General features: G+C 39.0%; 1 protein-coding gene across 1 annotated transcript in view; it reads left to right on the top strand.

Moving 5' to 3' along the window:
* The first annotated feature begins 10,715 nt into the window (after positions 1-10,715).
* GJA5 (gap junction protein alpha 5) overlaps positions 10,716-18,151 on the top strand; it is a 147,426-nt gene continuing 139,990 nt past the window's right edge. The window contains exon 1 of the mRNA XM_075332881.1: positions 10,716-10,951. The gene's annotated coding sequence lies outside the window, so the exon portion shown is untranslated. The remainder of the gene's footprint in view (positions 10,952-18,151) is intronic.

Below are 18,151 nucleotides of genomic sequence, written 5' to 3'. Positions count from 1 at the left end.
CACGTCCCAAAATACACCATATAGTATAACACACCCCTCATAGTCCTCCATATAGTATAATGGGCCCCACATAGACTGCCATATAGTATAATGCACTCCTTACAGTCCTCCCTATAGTATAATAGGCCTCACATAGTCCGCCATATAGTATAATGCACCCCATAGTCCACAATATAGTATAATGCACACTCCATAGACATCGATATAATATAATACACTCCAACTAGTCAATCATATAGTATAGTGCACTCCCTATAGTCCTCCATATTTAATGCACCCCCATAGTCCTTCATATAGTATAATGCACTCCCCATAGTCCTATATATAGTATAATGCAATCCGCATAGTCCTCTACGTAGTATATTGCACTGCCCATAGTCTTCCATATAGTATAATGCACTTTCCATAGGCCTCCATATAGTATAATGTACCTCCATAGTCCTCCATATAGTATAATGCACGCCCCATAGTCCTCCATATAGTATAATGCACCCCCCATAGTCCTCCATATAGTATAATGTACTTTTTTCCATTGTCCTGTATATAGTACAATGCACTCCCCATAGTCCTTCATATAGTGTAATGAACTTTCCATAGTCAACCATATAGCAAAATGCACTGCATGCTCCTGTATATAATGCACCTCCATAGTCCTCCACATAGTATAATGTACCCCATAGTCCTCCATATAGTATAATGCATGCCCCATAGTCCTCCATATAGTATAATGCACCCCCCATAGGCCTCCATATAGTATAATGTACTTTTTTCCATTGTCCTGTATATAGTACAATGCACTCCCCATAGTCCTTCATATAGTGTAATGATCTTTTCATAGTCAACCATATAGCAAAATGCACTGCACAGTCCTGTATATAGTACAATGCACCTCCATAGTCCTCTATATAGTATAATGAACCCCCATAGTCCTCCATATAGTATAATGCACGCCCCATAGTCCTCCATATAGTATAATGCACCCCCCCATAGTCCTTCATATAGTATAATGTACTTTTTTCCATTGTCCTGCATATAGTACAATGCATTCACCATAGTCCTTCATATACTGTAATGAACTTTCCATAGTCAACCATATAGCAAAATGTACTGCACAGTCCTGTATATAGTACAATGCACCTCCATAGTCCTCTATATAGTATAATGCACCCACTATAGTCCTTCATAAAGTATAATACACTCCCCACAGTTCTCTGTATAGTATAATGGCCATAAATGTACTTACTGATTTAAAAAAAAGTATCATACTCACCCCTCCTCCTTACCCCGCTGCTCCTATCTCAGCACAGCGGGCGCTCTGTAGTGACGTATTCATGTGCACTGCACTGAGATGTCAGGTCTCAGGCACAGCTAGAAAACTATGGAAGGGGGATTGGAGCGCTCACGCTTTCATCATTGCTTTCAACTGTAATAGCATCTAGAGTACCAATACAGTTGAATGTGCGATGATGGGCGAGGGGACAATGTGCCAGCACTGCCACTGAGCCTCCTTGACTAATGGGCTCCATAGCGGCCGTGCGGTATATGACCATTAGCAGTACGCCACTGGATGCTTTCATTTAGGTCCTATTGTTCCCGGTGTATAACCTCCGACCCCTCGCCGTGCCATCTGCTAATACTAATATTACAGAACGGCTGCTGGTAAACATCACTGATACCAGGGCAATCCTATAATAGGAGCCACCGAGGTAACAAGTCCGTTCATGACATTTCTTTCTCTTGAATATTCTCCCCATCACCAGTGAGTAATATTATTGAGAAGTGGAAGGAGCCGCAGCAACTCTGCCACAAAGTGGAGACCCCATAACATTATAGAGCGGAGGGCTGAGTTCTGAGGAGCAGAGGGCAGAACAGTCACCAATGCTTTGCTGACGCAATTAGTTTAGAGTCCAGACCTCCTCAGGTACCATCAGAAAAAAACACTGCAAGTGCCGGGAGCTTCATCACCAAGCACAATGTCGAGCCGTACATCACCAAGCACAATACCGAGCCGTACATCACCAAGCACAATACCGAGCCGTACATCACCAAGCACAATGCCGAGCCGTACATCACCAAGGACAATGCCGAGCCGTACATCACCAAGCACAATGCCGAGCCGTACATCACCAAGCACAATGCCGAGCCGTACATCACCAAGCACAATACCGAGCCGTACATCACCAAGCACAATGCTGAGCCGTACATCACCAAGCACAATGCCGAGCCGTACATCACCAAGGACAATGCCGAGCCGTACATCACCAAGCACAATGCCGAGCCGTACATCACCAAGCACAATGCCGAGCCGTACATCACCAAGACAATGCCGAGCCGTACATCACCAAGCACAATGCCGAGCCGTACATCACCAAGCATAATGCCGAGCCTTACATCACCAAGCACAATGCCGAGCCTTACATCACCAAGCACAATGCCGAGCCGTACATCACCAAGCACAATGCCGAGCCTTACATCACCAAGCACAATGCCGAGCCTTACATCACCAAGCACAATGCTGAGCCATACATGAGCAAGCACAATGCTGAGTCATACATCACCAAGCACAATGCGGAGCCGTACATCACCAAGCACAATGCCGAGCCGTACATCACCAAGCACAATGCCGAGCCATACATCACCAAGCACAATGCTGACCCATACATCACCAAGCACAATGCCGAGCCCTACATCACCAAGCACAATGCCGAGCCATACATCACCAAGCACAATGCCGAGCCGTACATCACCAAGCACAATGCCGAGCCGTACATCACCAAGCACAATGCCGAGCCGTACATCACCAAGCACAATGCCGAGCCGTACATCACCAAGCACAATGCCGAGCTGTACATCACCAAGTACAATGCCAAGCCGTACATCACAAAGCACAATGCCGAGCCGTACATCACCAAGTACAATGCCAAGCCGTACATCACAAAGCACAATGCCGAGCCGTACATCACCAAGCATAATGCCGAGCCGTACATCACCAAGCACAATGCCAAGCCGTACATCACCAAGCACAATACCGAACGTATATCACCAAGCACAATGCCAAGCCATACATCACAAAGCACAATGTTAAGCTGTATGTAGGAAATGGCTAGATTACCCCACTCCTACGGTGGCTATATATATGTCCAATGTATTTTATAGTGTGTGTTTTGTCGCGGGCGGGGAGGGATGCCGCTGCGCTGCGCTCACTAACGCTCGAGCGGCGCTCCTCGCCCGTGAGTGAAAGGGGGGTTAGTGTGGTTTGGGGGATTTGGTCCTTGACGCCACCCACGGTTTGTGGTGAGGTTGGGCACCACCGCTGCTGTTGACGGGGATCCCGGGAGCGATGGCAGGGAGCAGCTGGGATGTTTCTCTCCCCTCAGTGGGTAGGGGGTTGGTGGTCCCTGGGCCCGGTGAGGTGATGGGGAGGCAGGGTTGGCAAGATGCAGGGTCGCTTGGCTGCGCAGCGCGGTGCCGGACGACACGGTAGTACTCACTCAGCCACAAATGGATGCAAAGTCTCTGGGAAAACAAATGGCTGGATTAACGGGTCCCGCAGCCGGCTGCTGTGGTTTCTCCCGGACGGTTGGTGGTGGCTGCCTTTCCCTGCACCTTTTTTGTATCTTCGGTCCCGATGGCTTCCCACCGGTAACCCGCTCCCCAGCGTGGATATGGGCTGGAGGAGTCCTTTTGCCCGCAGGCTCTGGCCCTGGGAACTCTAGCTGTGGCGGTAGCTGTATTTTCCTTGTGCTGGTTGGACGGTTGCCTTCAATCGGGTCTTGGCTGTTTGGAAACCCCTGGGGTTCCGGTCACTAACGGATTTTACCTGTTTAACGGCGACTCCAAGCCTGGTCGGGGTCCGCAGGCCCTGCCGGTTTGTGCTGGCTTCACTTCGCTCCCCGGTTCGGTACCGGCGGGCCACCGCCCTTCCCCGGTCCTACGGGTCTGCCTCTCCTGCAGACGTCCACCACCGTCTGCCAACCTTGCTCTCGGTGCCCGGGCCACGTACCCGGACACAGTCAGTTTGCTCCTCTACTACCACTTTACTCCTCACTCTTCCACTTCCCTAACTGAACGCTTTTCCTTTTCCTGCCTCCAGGACTGTGAACTCCTCAGTGGGTGGGGCCAACTGCCTGGCTCCACCCCACCTGGTGTGGATATCAGCCCCTGGAGGGGGGCAACATGGATTTGTGTCTGACTGGTGTGCCTATCTCGGGGTAGGGGTGTAGTGTTGTAGTACCTGTGACGACCTGGCTAGTCCAGGGCGCCACAGTTTTATAATAGTTGTGATTAATAAAATGTCTAAGTGTTGCTGAATCGGAGCAGTGCTGCAGTCGGCGCCATCTGCAGGGGGGTGGACGGTACTTGGTAACTTGGGTCCATCGGTGAACCCGGAGGTATATTCCACGTGTCCAGTGTCTATGGCTCACCTCGGAATGGGCTTAGAAGATTCCAGGGACTAGACTGACGTGACCAAGACAGAGAGTTCCTTGAAACAGGCCTAGGGAAGTCGAAGGGCTGAAGCCGTCCAAGGCAGTGAGTGCACATGGGTAGCCACGGTGAGAAGAGCACAGGGAAGTAGAAGCTTAGGCTCGCCAGCTGTAAGGCTAATTCCCCGGCAGCGGGCTAGGCTAGAAGAAGTACCCCAGGGAACAGAGGCAGAAGAACGGGATAGGAATGGCCATGTCTGTCTAAAAGGTTGAAGAACAAATATACCATTCCATTTTGTTTTGTAAAGAGACTCTCTGTGTGATGTGTTGCCCTGCCACGTCTACAAAGGTGACCGGCTGCGGGGAGGCGGACGCTCCCCTGAAGACCGAGGTAAGTGTCGCACTCCCCAGGCAAGGCGGATCACAATCATAGGTTCAGCCTGGTGAAGTAGAGCTGAGCCCTATCAGCTCGACGTTTGCTCCCCTCGCACAATATTTGAAGACGGGCTGCAGGAAGACGCCTGGGAGGAACAAGTTATGGAACAGGGAAACAAAGGTGACAAGACATTGCCGAGAGCCGGGCGTTGGAAACACCCATCGTGGAGGAACCAAAGAAAAAGAGTGATAAACGCTATCCAGTGTGCTCGCAAGATGGGGATTAAGAAGTGCCCCATGTGCAGTGGAGCCCAGCCCTGGAAAATTCACCATGGGGTGAGGAAAAGAGCGTGAAGCACTGCCCTGCATATCCAGAAGTTGGGGATTAAGAAACACCCCATGTCCAGTGGTGCCCATCTCCGGCAATTGCACATGCACAGTCTGCCCTTCCCACGATACTGATGGGAAATGGGCACCGGCCCTGAAGAAACAGGAGGAGGAACCGGAAGAGACCCCTCCCTGAAGGGTGCAGCCCGGAAAGGGCAGACTCCCCCAACAGTGTCAGCCGGCGCCATTAAAAGCATGAACGTTGCAAGGAGCCGATTGGACAATGGCAGAGGCAGCGCCGATAGAGGATACAGCTGGAGATGTACCAGCCAATCATGAGAGACTTGATCAGAGGGCCTAGATACAGTGGCTGCTGAATGATTCGGCAGGACGGATGATTTGGTGGGCCATAGTAGTTATATTCTTGTACATAGGGGCAGTATTATAGTAGTTATATTCTTGTACATAGGAACAGTATTATAGTAGTTATATTCTTGTACATAGGAGCAGTATTATAGTAGTTATATTCTTGTACATAGGAACAGTATTATAGTAGTTACATTCTTGTACATAGGAACAGTATTATAGTAGTTACATTCTTGTACATAGGAACAGTATTATAGTAGTTATATTCTTGTACATAGGGGCAGTATTATAGTAGTTATATTCTTGTACATAGGGGGCAGTATTATAGTAGTTGTATTCTTGTACATAGGGGCAGTATTATAGTAGTTACATTCTTGTACGTAGGGGCAGTATTATAGTAGTTACATTCTTGTACATAGGAACAGTATTATAGTAGTTACATTCTTGTACATAGGAGCAGTATTATAGTAGTTATATTCTTGTACATAGGGGGCAGTATTATAGTAGTTGTATTCTTGTACATAGGGGCAGTATTATAGTAGTTACATTCTTGTACGTAGGGGCAGTATTATAGTAGTTACATTCTTGTACATAGGGGCAGTATTATAGTAGTTATATTCATGTACATAGGGGCAGTATTATAGTAATTACATTCTTGTACATAGGGGGCAATATTATAGTAGTTATATTCTTGTACATAGGAGCAGTATTATAGTAGTTATATTCCTGTACATAGGGGCAGTATTATAGTAGTTATGTTCTTGTACATAGGGGGCAGTATTATAGTAGTTACATTCTTGTACATAGGAGCAGTATTATAGTAGTTATATTCTTGTACATAGGGAGCAGTATTATAGTAGTTATATTCTTGTACATAGGAGCAGTATTATAGTAGTTATATTCTTGTATATAGGAGCAGTATTATAGTAGTTATATTTTTGTACATAAGGGCAGTATTATAGTAGTTATATTCTTGTACATAGAGGCAGTATTATAGTAGTTATATTCTTGTACATAGGGGCAGTATTATAGTAGTTATATTCTTGTACATAGAGGGCAGTATTATAGTAGTTATATTCTTGTACATCGGAGCAGTATTATAGTAGTTATATTCTTGTACATAGGAGTAGTATTATAGTAGTTACATTCTTGTACATAGGGGCAGTATTATAGTAGTTATATTTTTGTACATAGGGGGCAGTATTATAGTAGTTATATTCTTGTACATAGGGGCAGTATTATAGTAGTTACATTCTTGTACATAGGAGCAGTAATATAGTAGTTATATTCTTGTACATAGGGAGCAGTATTATAGTAGTTATATTCTTGTACATAGGAGCAGTATTATAGTAGTTATATTCTTGTACATAGGGGCAGTATTATAGTAGTTATATTCTTGTGCATAGGAGCAGTATTATAGTAGTTATATTCTTATGCATAGGAGCAGTATTATAGTAGTTATATTCTTGTACATAGGAGCAGTATTATAGTAGTTATATTCTTGTGCATAGGAGCAGTAATATAGTAGTTATATTCTTGTGCATAGGAGCAGTATTATAGTAGTTATATTTTTGTACATAGGGAGCAGTATTATAGTAGTTATATTCATGTACATAGGGACAGTATTATAGTAGTTATATTCTTGTACATAGGAGCAGTATTATAGTAGTTATATTTTTGTACATAGGGAGCAGTATTATAGTAGTTATATTCTTGTGCATAGGAGCAGTATTATAGTAGTTATATTCTTGTACATAGGAGCAGTATTACAGTAGTTATATTCTTGTACATAGGAGCAGTATTATAGTAGTTATATTCTTGTACATAGGAGCAGTATTATAGTAGTTATATTCTTGTACATAGGGGCAGTATTATAGTAGTTATATTCTTTTACATAGGGAGCAGTATTATAGTAGTTATATTCTTGTACATAGAGGGCAGTATTATAGTAGTTATATTCTTGTACATAGGGGCAGTATTATAGTAGTTATATTCTTGTATATAGGGAGCAGTATTATAGTAGATATATTTTTGTACATAGGGGCAGTATTATAGTAGTTATATTCTTGTACATAGGGGGCAGTATTATAGTAGTTAGATTCTTGTACATATGGGGCAGTATTATAGTAGTTATATTTTTGTACATAGGGAGCAGTATTATAGTAGTTATATTTTTGTACAATGGTACAGTATTATAGTAGTTATATTCTTGTACATAGGGGTCAGTATTATAGTAGTTATATTCTTGTACATAGGGAGCAGTATTATAGTAGTTATATTCTTGTACATAGGGGGCAGTATTATAGTAGTTATATTCTTGTACATAGGGGCAGTATTATAGCAGTTATATTCTTGTGCATAGGAGCAGTATTATAGTAGTTATATTCTTGTACATAGGAGCAGTAATATAGTAGTTATATTCTTGTACATAGGGAGCAGTATTATAGTATTTATATTCTTGTACATAGGGGCAGTATTATAGTAGTTATATTCTTGTACATAGGGACAGTATTATAGTAATTATAGTCTTGCACATAGGAGCAGTATTATAGTAGTTATATTCTTGTACATAGGGGGCAGTATTATAGTAGTTATATTCTTGTACATAGGGAGCAGTATTATAGTAGTTATATTCTTGTACATAGGGAGCAGTATTATAGTAGTTATATTCTTGTACATAGGGGGCAGTATTATAGTAGTTATATTCTTGTACATAGGGGCAGTATTATAGCAGTTATACTCTTGTACATAGGGGCAGTATTATAGTAGTTATATTCTTGTACATAGGAGCAGTAATATAGTAGTTATATTTTTGTACATAGGGAGCAGTATTATAGTAGTTATATTCTTGTACATAGGAGCAGTATTATAGTAGTTATATTCTTGTACATAGGGGCAGTATTATAGTAGTTATATTCTTGTGCATAGGAGCAGTATTATAGTAGTTATATTCTTGTACATAGGGGGCAGTATTATAGTAGTTATATTCTTGTACATAGGAGCAGTATTATAGTAGCTATATTCTTGTACATAGGGAGCAGTATTATAGTAGTTATATTTTTGTACATAGAGAGCAGTATTATAGTAGTTATATTCTTGTACATAGGGGGCAGTATTATAGTAGTTATATTCTTGTATATAGGGAGCAGTATTATAGTAGTTATATTCTTGTATATAGGGAGCAGTATTATAGTAGTTATATTTTTGTACATAGGGAGCAGTATTATAGTAGTTATATTTTTGTACAATGGTACAGTATTATAATAGTTATATTCTTGTACATAGGGACAGTATTATAGTAATTATAGTCTTGCACATAGGAGCAGTATTATAGTAGTTATATTCTTGTACATAGGGAGCAGTATTATAGTAGTTATATTCTTGTACATAGGGAGCAGTATTATAGTAGTTATATTCTTGTACATAGGGGGCAGTATTATAGTAGTTATATTCTTGTACATAGGAGCAGTATTATAATAGTTATATTCTTGTACATAGGAGCAGTATTATAGTAGTTATATTCTTGTACATAGGGGCAGTATTATAGTAGTTATATTCTTGTGCATAGGAGCAGTATTATAGTAGTTATATTCTTGTACATAGGAGCAGTATTATAGTAGTTATATTCTTGTACATAGGGGCAGTATTATAGTAGTTTTATTCTTTTACATAGGGGCAGTATTATAGTAGTTATATTCTTGTGCATAGGAGCAGTATTATAGTAGTTATATTCTTGTACATAGGAGCAGTATAATAGTAGTTATATTCTTGTACATAGGGGCAGTATTATAGTAGTTATATTCTTGTATATAGGGGCAGTATTATAGTAGTTATATTCTTGTACATAGGGGCAGTATTATAGTAGTTATATTTTTGTACATAGGAGCAGTATTATAGTAGTTATATTCTTGTACATAGGGGGCAGTATTATAGTAGTTATATTCTTGTACATAGGGGCAGTATTATAGTAGTTATATTCTTGTATATAGGAGTAGTATTATAGTAGTTATATTCTTGTATATAGGAGTAGTATTATAGTAGTTATATTCTTGTATATAGGAGTAGTATTATAGTAGTTATATTCTTGTACATAGGGGCAGTATTATAGTAGTTATATTCTTGTATATAGGAGTAGTATTATAGTAGTTATATTCTTGTACATAGGGGGCAGTATTATAGTAGTTATATTCTTGTACATAGGGGCAGTATTATAGTAGTTATATTCTTGTACATAGGAGCAGTATTATAGTAGTTATATCCTTGTAGATAGGGGCAGTATTATAGTAGTTATATTCCTGTACATAGGAGCAGTATTATAGTAGTTATATCCTTGTACATAGGGGCAGTATTATAGTAGTTATATTCTTGTACATAGGGGCAGTATTATAGTAGTTATATCCTTGTACATAGGGGCAGTATTATAGTAGTTATATTCCTGTACATAGGAGCAGTATTATAGTAGTTATATCCTTGTACATAGGGGCAGTATTATAGTAGTTATATTCCTGTACATAGGAGCAGTATTATAGTAGTTATATTCTTGTACATAGGGGGCAGTATTATAGTAGTTATATTCTTGTACATAGGGGCAGTATTATAGTAGTTATATTCTTGTACATAGGGGCAGTATTATAGTAGTTATATCCTTGTACATAGGGGCAGTATTATAGTAGTTATATTCCTGTACATAGGAGCAGTATTATAGTAGTTATATCCTTGTACATAGGGGCAGTATTATAGTAGTTATATTCCTGTACATAGGAGCAGTATTATAGTAGTTATATCCTTGTACATAGGGGCAGTATTATAGTAGTTATATTCTTGTACATAGGGGCAGTATTATAGTAGTTATATTCTTGTACATAGGGGCAGTATTATAGTAGTTATATTCTTGTACATAGGGGCAGTATTATAGTAGTTATATTTTTGTACATAGGAGCAGTATTGCACCCATATCAGAGAAGTAATAATATATAGAGACCTGGTTCAGCCTCTCATTGTCAGCAGACACAGATATGGGATTTTTAGTTTGTCATCAGTGATACATTTGTCTTTTTGACTTCCTTTTTTTAAATATCCAGTGGCCGAATGTGAGACGTCCTGAACTCGGGCCAGGAGCCGCCGCTCCCCCCGGCTGTGCAGCCTCAGATTTCTATTCCAGTGTTAGGCGGCTCATTGAAGGGAAGGCAGGCGGTGATCTGCAGCTTGGAGCCAGGAGGGTGTGAGCCAACAACACACAGGAGGGTCGGGACAAGTCCTGAAGGGCTGCACCCCCGGGCACTCGCTGCACCCCCGGGCACTCGCTGCACCAGGACCTGAGCCCTGCACTGACCATGGAGGAGTGGGGAATATGCAGAGGACCCTGAGAATGACACCCGCCACTGGTGGGATTAACTCCAAACCTGTCACCAATGGAATCTGCTGCATCTCATGATCCTACAACAGGACACTAAAAGGAGGTAAAGTACTTTCTACGGTCTTTGAGGGATATTATATCTTGTGCTTCAAATACTGGTTGACATGCTGATGTAGCAGAGCTGAGTTTGTGAGTTGTAGCAGAGTCATGTTTGTCATTTCCCACCCCGCATAGTGATGATCTGTTATTTAGAGATTTACATAGGACTGCAGTCGGCCCCACTACACATCTTAGTTCTCACCATGAATAGCGATGAGACATGATAAACTCATCTCTGCTTTATCTATACACAAATAATAAGAAATATTATGTTGTTGCACCTTGTAATTAGTGTTGTAACTTAAAGCTCATGGACCCCAATGCAAAAGCTCCAACAGTCCCCCCAAATTATTGCAACTCTTTAATATATCTTTGGTCTTTTCATATTGACCAAAGGGACTTTTGGGGCTCCAGTTTTGTAAGATTCCTGGCTCGTCTTCCAGTTCTGTGAGATTCCTGGCTCATCTTCCAGTTCTGTGAGATTCCCGACTTGTCTTCCAGTTCTCTGAGATTCCTGGCTCGTCTTGCATGCACTGCTCTTTCTTTGAGACGTGTTCCAGTTCTGTGAGATTCCTGGTTCGTCTTCCAGTTCTCTGAGATTCCTTTCTCGTCTTGCATGCACTGCTCTTTCTTGGAGACGTCTCCCAGTTCTGTGAGAATCCTGGCTCATCTTCCAGTTCTGTGAGATTCCCGACTTGTCTTCCAGTTCTCCGAGATTCCTGGCTCGTCTTGCATGAACTGCTCTTTCTTTGAGACGTCTTCCAGTTCTGTGAGATTCCTGGTTCGTCTTCCAGTTCTCTAAGATTCCTGGCTCGTCTTGCATGCACTGCTCTTTCTTTGAGACGTCTTCCAGTTCTGTGAGATTCCTGGTTATTCTTCCAGTTCTGTGAGATTCCTGGCTCGTCTTGCATGCACTGCTCTTTCTTGGAGACGTCTCCCAGTTCTGTGAGATTCCTGGTTTGTCTTCCAGTTCTGTGAGATTCCCGACTTGTCTTCCAGTTCTCTGAGATTCCTTTCTCGTCTTGCATGCACTGCTCTTTCTTTGAGACGTCTTCCAATTCTGTGAGATTCCTGGTTCGTCTTCCAGTTCTGTGAGATTCCTGGCTCATCTTGCATGCACTGCTCTTTCTTGGAGACGTCTCCCAGTTCTGTGAGATTCCTGGCTTGTCTTGCATGCACTGCTCTTTTGAGGTCTAGCCACAGATTTTCAATGATGCTCATATCAGGGGACTGTGAGGCCATTGTAAAACCTTCAGTTTCCGCCTTTTGAGGTCGTCTATTGTGGATTTTGACGTTTTTAGGATTATTATCCATTTGCAGAAGCCATGCTCTTTTCTCCTCTTTCCTCCTCTTTTCTCCTCTTTACTCCTCTTCTCAACTTCAGCTTTTTTACAGATGGTTTTATGTTTGCATCAAGAATTTGTTGAAATTTCATTGAATCCATTCTTCCTTCTACCCATGAAATGTTCCCATCGCCATTGGTTGCAACAGAACCCCAAGGCATGATTGATCCATCCCCATGCTTAATGGTTGGCGAGATATTCTTTTCCTGAAATTCTGTGCCCTTTTTTCTCTACAAATACCTTTGATTATTAAGAGCAAATATTTCTATTTTAGCCTCATCGCTCCAGAGGACATGTTTCCAAAATACATCAGCCTTGTTTAGATGTTCTGATGTTGCATACTTTTGATGCTGAATTTTATGGTGAGGACGCAGGAGAGGTTTTCTTCTGATGACTCTTCCATGAAGGCCATATTTGTGCAGATGTCTCTGAACAGTAGAACAATGTGCCACAACTCCAGAGTGCTAAATCTTCCTGAAGGTCTTTTGCAGTCAGGCAGAGGTTCTGATTTTTCTCTAGCAATCCTACAAGCAGCTCTTGTGGAAATTTTGTTTGGTCTTCCAGACCTTATCTTGACCTCCAATGTTCCTGGTAATGGCTATTTCTTAATTTCAAACTGAGGAAAGGGCAACTTGAAAATGTTTTTATATATTCTTATAGCCTTCTCCTGCTTTGTGAGCCTCCATCATTTTCAGAGTGCTAGGCAGCTGCTTAGAAGAAGCCATGGCTGCTGGTTTTTGGCATAAGGTTAGAGGATGGTGGGTTTTTATAAAGAAATTTGCATCATCTGGTCTTTACTAATGATGATATTGAACAAGCCATAACCCTAACAGGCTAATAAGGTCTAAAACCTTGGTCTGAGTACACAAGTCTACAAGGGTGCCCAAACTTTTGCATTGGCACATTTTCCTTTTTGTAATTTTTAAAATGTAAAAGATGAAATCTTTGTATTTTATTTTTTTGTCTAAAATCCGAAGGAAATGTGTCATCTTTAACTCTACGCCTTTTAGAGATCATGGGCGGCACGGTGGCTCAGTGGTTAGCACCGCAGTCTTGCAGCGCTGGGGTCCTGGGTTCAAATCCCACCAAGGACACCATCTGCAAGGAGTTTGTATGTTCTCCCCGTGTTTGCGTGGGTTTCCTCCGGGTCCTCCGGTTTCCTCCCACACTCCAAAGACATACAGATAGGGACTCTAGATTGTGAGCCCCAATGGGGACAGTGTTGCCAATGTATGTAAAGCGCTGTGGAATTAATAACGCTATATAAATGAATAAAATTATTAATTATTATTATTATTTCATCTTCAACTTGCTTAACTGTTCACAATAGCAGATACTTTGACCAGGGGTGCACAAACTTTTGCATACCACTGTAAATTACAGTATCCTGAAGAGTTCAATGACAAATTTATCTCTGCGTCATCTTTATCTACTGTATAATCCTGAAAATATAGCAGTTCTCCGGAGTGTAGGGGCGGAGGAATCAGTGCTGGTTTATACAGGCATGTGACATTGTAGAAAATCACATGGTGGGAAAAGAAAAAATACTGCTTTCTACAACCATAATACAATTTTCTAAATATTTCGGAGCACTGCCGGATCTGGAATCGGTAATCTGAGGCTCACATTCAACTATTTTTTTTATTTGCCATAATTTTAAAACATTAAATATATATTAAAAAAATACATCAAATAAAATTAGATAATATTAACACAAGACGTACATTTATTACTAAATTTAAGACCGCTTTGTAGCAGAGCTGAATGTGTCACTGAGACGCTTCTTGATAATTACAGTGATATTACAAAAGCCCAAATGACAAACTCAGCTCTGCTACATCAAAAAAATATTAATAAGTCAATTAATAAATGGTTGTACTTATATAAATTAATACAACTCTTATCTGACCCCAGTGCCAGCTGTATGGGAGATAAGGTTTATCACAAGTATTATTGGCTTCTTTATTAGCAAAAGGGGATCTTTTTTTTTTCTTTTTAAAGAAACATATTCCTGACTATATAAAAAAAAATTCTGATTAGTTCAAAAATATGTTGTTATAGTCCCAAAAAAAGGGATAGGAACAAATAAAATTATAGAAAAAAAAAAATGAAAATACTTGTGTTAAAATAAAAAGAAAAGTGATAAAATAAAGTAAAACAGTGTAAAAAATAAATAATAAAATAATATACATTCATTAAATTATTAAAACCTTTCATATTTTCAAAGTATAAACAGATTTGAATAATAATAACTAATTATTATTATTATTAGTATATAAATATTATTTATTAATATGCAATATATTTATACATATAATTATTATAAATACTATATTGTTTTTAAATATAATTATAATAATTATACATTATTATAATATATAATTATTAAAATATTATATGTTATAATATATAATTATTATTAATTGTTATACAAAATACAAATAATAATAAGATAATAATAATATAATATGAATAATATGAGCCTGACGGTAAAAATAATAATAATAAAAATAATAATATAAATAATAATAATAATAATAATAATAACATTAATAATAGTAATAAAAAATATATAATTGTTTGAAAAAATATATATAATAAGATAATTTGAATGATATCAGCATGATGGTAATAATAATAATAAATAATAATGTAATTGTTAGAAAAAATACATATAAAATATAAGATAATAAGATATGAATAATATAAGCATGATGGTAATAATAATAATAACAAAATATATAATTATTAGAAAAAATACATATAATAAGATAATAAGATAATATGAATAATATGAGCAAGATGGTAGTAATAATAATAATAATAATAAAAATAAAAAACAATATAATTGCTATCAAAAATAGTAATACAAATGATAATATTAATAATAATGTTAACAATAATTATATTAATAATAATAGATTTTATTATTATTAATATAATAATAGTAATAATAATAATAAACGTAACCATATCATTGTTATAAAAATATTAATACAAATAATAATACAATATTAATAATATGAATAATGTGAGGAGAATAATAATAATAACTATAATAATTATAAAGTCTTGTGACTAGACCACAACAGAATAATATAATCCTTGTATATAAAACATCAGGATAAAAGGATTATAATGAAATAGGAAAAAAGCGGAATTAAAAACTTAATGCCAGCCATTCCTGCCATTATTTTGCAACACTTCCTGTGACATGCTTTACTGTACATGGTCCAAAATATATATATACAGTATATAATATTTTTTTTAATGTCAGAGCCTATAATTCTATTTTCAGCCTTGTTTTTGGCCCCGGGCTGAGGCAGGGCATATGATTCCAGTTTGTGATCAGTCAGAGGAATGTTTACAGCAGATTCACAGGCGCGAGATTGTCCAAACATTGTAGGTGCGTTCTTCAATCCCACTACTGTACACAGAAGTCAGGGGAATGTACACACCGGGGCAGGCAATATGTCAGCGTATCCGCAAGTGTGGCACGCAGCCCCGCACAGAAGGCCATGAGCGGAAACCTGCTGCAGGCCCAAAACATGGCCGCCAAATCCAGAACCAGACACAACGCGGCGTCCTCATCCAGGAGGAGACATTGTGTTCTGGATTATTGGAATTATTCTAATACCAGTATTGTGAAATTCATTAAATGCGATATCTGATCATCCAAAACTTCTGATCAGACTCTGAGCTACAATGTATGTAACATGTCTGCGGGCAGAAGCGTGTGAGATTATACAGGCTGCTATGAGGTCTGAGAAGCCAGCGCCGGTCACCCCAGCAGTGCTGGAATCAGCCCATATCTATCTATCCCTCTATCTATCTATCTATCTATCTATCCCTCTATCTATCTATCCCTCTATCTATCTATCTATCTATCTATCCCTCTATATATCTATCTATCTATCCCTCTATCTATCTATCTATCTATCTATCTATCTATCCCTCTATCTATCTATCTATCTATCTATCTATCTATCCCTCTATCTATCTATCTATCTATCTATCTATCTATCTATCTATCCCTCTATATATCTATCTATCCATCTATCCCTCTATCTATCTATCTATCTATCTATCTATCTATCTATCTATCCCTCTATCTATCTATCCCTCTATATATCTATCTATCCCTCTATCTATCTATCCCTCTATCTATCTATCTATCTATCTATCTATCTATCCCTCTATATATCTATCTATCCATCTATCCCTCTATCTATCTATCTATCTATCTATCTATCCATCTATCTATCCCTCTATCTATCTATCTATCTATCTATCCCTCTATCTATCTATCTATCTATCCATCTATCCCTCTATCTATCTATCTATCTATCCATCTATCTATCCCTCTATCTATCTATCTATCTATCCCTCTATCTATCTATCTATCTATCTATCCATCTATCCCTCTATGTATCTATCCCTCTATCTATCTATCTATCTATCCCTCTATCTATCTATGCCTCTATCTATCTATCCCTCTATCTATCCCTCTATCTATCCATCTATCTATCTATCCCTCTATCTATCCCTCTATCTATCCCTCTATCTATCTATCCCTCTATCTATCTATCCCTCTATCTATCTATGCCTCTATCTATCTATGCCTCTATCTATCTATGCCTCTATCTATCTATGCCTCTATCTATCTATCCCTCTATCTATCTATCCCTCTATCTATCTATCCCTCTATCTATCTATGCCTCTATCTATCTATGCCTCTATCTATCTATGCCTCTATCTATCTATGCCTCTATCTATCTATCCCTCTATCTATCTATCTATCTATCTATCTATCTATCTATCTATGCCTCTATCTATCTATCCCTCTATCTATCTATGCCTCTATCTATCTATGCCTCTATCTATCTATGCCTCTATCTATCTATGCCTCTATCTATCTATCCCTCTATCTATCCCTCTATCTATCTATCCCTCTATCTATCTATCCCTCTATCTATCTATGCCTCTATCTATCTATGCCTCTATCTATCTATGCCTCTATCTATCTATCCCTCTATCTATCTATCTATCTATCTATGCCTCTATCTATCCCTCTATCTATCTATCTATCTATCCTTCTATCTATCCCTCTATCTATCTATCCCTCTATCTATCTATCTATCTATCTATCTATCTATCTATCTATCTATCTATGCCTCTATCTATCTATCTATCCTTCTATCTATGCCTCTATCTATCTATCCCTCTATCTATCTATCTATCTATCTATCCTTCTATCTATCCCTCTATCTATCTATCTATCTATCTATCTATCTATCTATCTATCTATGCCTCTATCTATCTATCTATCTATCTATCTATCTATCTATCTATCTATCCTTCTATCTATGCCTCTATCTATCTATCCCTCTATCTATCTATCTATCCTTCTATCTATCCCTCTTTCTATCTATCCCTCTATCTATCTATCTATCTATCCCTCTATCTATCTGTCTGTCTATCTATCTCTCTCTAGCTACAGTGCTGGCCAAAAGTATTGGCACCCCTGCAATTCTGTCAGAGAATACTCAGTTTCTTCCTGACAATGATTGCAATCACAAATTCTTTGGAATTAGCTTCGTTTAATTTGTCTTCAATGAAAAAAAAGAAAGAAAATTGTCATAAAGCCAAACTGGATATAATTCCACACTAAACATAAAAAAGGGGATGGACAAAAGTATTGGCACTGTTTGAAAAATCCTGTGATGCTTCTGTAATTTGTGTAATAACAGCCCCTGTAACTTACCTGTGGCACCTAACAGGTGTTGGCAATAACTAAATCACACTTGCAGCCAGTTGACATGGAGTAAAGTTGACTCAGCCTCTGTCCTGTGTCCTTGTGT

The sequence above is a fragment of the Anomaloglossus baeobatrachus genome, chromosome 2 (assembly GCF_048569485.1).
Source record: "Anomaloglossus baeobatrachus isolate aAnoBae1 chromosome 2, aAnoBae1.hap1, whole genome shotgun sequence".
NCBI classification, from domain to species: Eukaryota; Metazoa; Chordata; class Amphibia; order Anura; family Aromobatidae; genus Anomaloglossus; species Anomaloglossus baeobatrachus.
Note: the sequence above shows the minus strand (reverse complement) of the source record. Positions and strands in the feature narration are given on the sequence as shown.